Below are 3753 nucleotides of genomic sequence, written 5' to 3' on the forward strand. Positions count from 1 at the left end.
CTCTCTTCTTACTCTCTCTCATGCACAAAGGGCTCTGTTCGTTAAAACCCAAATAGAAACACAGCAACAGGAAGCTAATACAAGCAAACGGACCAGATTGCTTTTGAACTGGCAAATGTCATTAGATCAGATGCAGGGAAAACACTGCATTTCCTACGATTCCACAAATATTTTTTTTGCAACTCAATTTGACCTAATTTCATTGAAGGATGCTAGAAATAATGCAGGTCTAGACTCAGTATGTGTTGCCCATTAGTTGGTGAAGGATGTGTGTAATTGGTGAAGTGCTGATTGCTCCCAAAAAGGATTCAAACGGAGGATAATTTTCTGTTTCATTAAGCCGTGGTCAGGAAAAATAGGATAGCCATCTAGAGAGAGAGAGAGAGACAGAGAGACAGAGAGAGAGAGAGAGAGAGAGAGAGAGAGAGAGGGAGATCCATTTTCAACATTATCTTATAACATTATACGTAACACTGATTTTGATTATAGTTTCAATGGTCATATCAATTGTGAAGATGATGATGATGACAAGTCACAACCACTCACCTCTAATTCATTATAAATCCTCTTCCAATTCCGTCTTTCTATTTCCAACCGTTTTATTTGACACATATTTCATTCCATCTGATGTTTACTTGTGTCTCTGGTTTACGGTGTAGTCTTTCTGTTCTGTATCAAGCAGTGGTTCTATATCTGTGTGTTTGTCATACTGCACTGTGTGTCTGTCTCCCAGGTTTATGACCATAATGCATCACTGTCTGTTCTCTCTTTTATGGCCCGGGACTCACGACTGTAAAGCATGCTCAGATAGCCGTCTGGATACATGCACACACACTCATGGGCGTTCTCACACACACACACACTCTCTTTCTTACACACTCACTGTGAGATACTCCCCAGTGAACCACATCAGATATTACAAAGCATACTGCAGACTACAGAATCACACATTATTGCCCCTTTTATGTGCGTTGTTTTTCAATTTATTTACCAGTGAGTATAAACTCTGAGGTCCATGTTGAGTTACCAGTGAGTATAAACTCTGAGGTCCATGTTGAGTTACCAGTGAGTATAAACTCTGAGGTCCATGTTGAGTTACCTGTGAGCATAAACTCTGAGGTCCATGTTGAGTTACCTGTGAGTATAAACTCTGAGGTCCATGTTGAGTTACCAGTGAGTATAAACTCTGAGGTCCATGTTGAGTTACCAGTGAGTATAAACTCTGAGGTCCATGCTGAGTTACCAGTGAGTATAAACTCTGAGGTCCATGTTGAGTTACCAGTGAGTATAAACTCTGAGGTCCATGTTGAGTTACCAGTGAGTATAAACTCTGAGGTCCATGTTGAGTTACCAGTGAGTATAAACTCTGAGGTCCATGTTGAGTTACCAGTGAGTATAAACTCTGAGGTCCATGTTGTTGTCTCATATTGTTCCTCTTACTTTGGGAAGATAGATTGCTTGTTTATGGTTCCACATAATACAGTATAGCTAAAAAACATAAAGGAACAGATTTATGAAACATTAGTAAATGTTATAGTAAAGGTTATAGTGAATGTTACAGTGAATGTTATAGAAAATGTTATAGTAAATGTTATAGTGAATGGTATAGTGAATGTTATAGTCAATGTTATAGTGAATGTTATAGTGAATGTTATAGTAAATGTTATAGTGAATGGTATAGTGAATGTTATAGTGAATGTTATAGTGAATGTTATTGTGAATGTTATAGTGAATGTTATAGTGATTGGTATAGTGAATGGTATAGTGAATGTTATAGTGAAGGTTATAGTGAATGGTATAGTTAATGTTATAATGCATGGTATAGTGAATGTTATAGTGAATGTTATAGTAAATGTTATAGTGAATGTTATAATTAATGTTATAGTAAATGTTATAGTAAATGTTATAGTGAATGTTATAGTAAATGTTATAGTTAATGTTATAATTAATTTTATAGTGAATGTTATAGTAAATGTTATAGTTAATGTCATAGTGAATGTTATAATGAATGTTATAGTGAATGGTATAGTGAATGTTATAGTTAATGTTATAGTGAATGTTATAGTGAATGTTATAACTAATGTTATAGTTAATGTTATAGTGAATGTTATAGTGAATGTCATAGTGAATGTTATAGTAAATGTTATAATGAATGGTATAGTGAATGTTATAGAACATTTTATATTAATTGTTATAGTAAATGTCATAGTGAATGGTATAGTGAATGTTATATTAAATTTTCGTAAATGTTATAGTGAATGTTATTATGAATGTTATAGTAAATGTTAGTAATGTCATAGTAAATATTGGAGTAAATATTATAGTGAATGTTATGAGGGAATAAAACAGAGAAGTCAGAACGAACAGAGAAGTAAAGTTTTTGATTTAATCTTGTTTTAGCTTTGGTTTGATCATCTTTTATTCAGTTTTATAAATAACAGGAGAAAATTTTGCAAAGCATAAGACCTTATTCAGGGGATCTGTCAGTCTGGCTCTGAAGGAGAGCTGTGATCACCTGATTGTTAGTGGTGAAGTCATACAATGACAAATCATTATCTTCCTGTAGCCCAGTGACTGAGTCAGTGTGTGATGGGACAGAGTGACAGGAAGCAATTTCAATTCAAACAGACTGTGAGAATGTAACAACGTGACTGAAAGGAAGGCCAGATCACTCCCTGTCTGCTGCTAGCTGGAAGGCTAATGTTCAAATGACATGTATCATGTGGAGATCACACACACACACACACACACACACACACACACACACACACACACACACACACACACACACACACACACACACACACACACACACACACACACACACACACACACACACACACACACACACACACACACACACACACACACACAAACCACACTCTTATCTTGCTCGCTGACACCATTTTGCTCTCTAACAATGTTGCTAATTATAATAGTTAATTAATTATGTGGCGGTGTCTTCATCAGGAGACTAACAACCTACATTTTCATTAATTAGACCTTCAACCCTTCGATCCCTCTCTCCATCTCTCCGTCCCTCCCCATCAGCCCATTTCTCTCTCTCTCATCACCTCATCCCCTGTCTGTACAGTATATCTCTATCTCGACCACTCTCTCTCTTTTCTCTCTCTCATGCCGTCCATCCTTCTCCCTCTCTCTGTTCAATGTCAGTGTTAACATGGTGTATTTTTACTACTGTCTCGTATGAGGTCGTAAACCTGCTGTGTGTGTGTGTCTGCTTGTATTCCATTAAAACCCTTTCTCACCATGTGAGGAGGGTCTAAATAACACCAGACGCCCCTCTCTGAGAAACTGCATTACCCATGAGCCTCAGTGTGACCTGGATTGAGGTACAGAGGGACTACAGTATTGAGGCGATGGTTCACTCCCTCTACCACTTGCCACCAGAGATGACTAATGATAACCACCACGGGTTGTACATAGACCCATGTTCCCCATCTCAATTCCCCTGGAATAACAGTACTGTTCGCTATCTCCATTCCACTGGAATAACAGTACTGTTCCCCATCTCCATTCCACTGGAATAACAGTACTGTTCCCTATCTCAATTCCACTGGAATAATTACCAAGTTATTCACATTAAATGGGCCTTAATCCTTCCACAGGATGTTCTGAATACGGTCCAATAGAGATAGGGAACAAAACTGTTTTTCCAGTGGAATAGAGATAGGGAACAGTACTGTTATTCCAGTGGAATGGAGATGGGAAACAGTACTGTTATTCCAGTGG

This window comes from Salvelinus fontinalis, unplaced genomic scaffold (genome assembly GCF_029448725.1).
Source record: "Salvelinus fontinalis isolate EN_2023a unplaced genomic scaffold, ASM2944872v1 scaffold_0002, whole genome shotgun sequence".
Lineage (NCBI taxonomy): Eukaryota > Metazoa > Chordata > Actinopteri > Salmoniformes > Salmonidae > Salvelinus > Salvelinus fontinalis.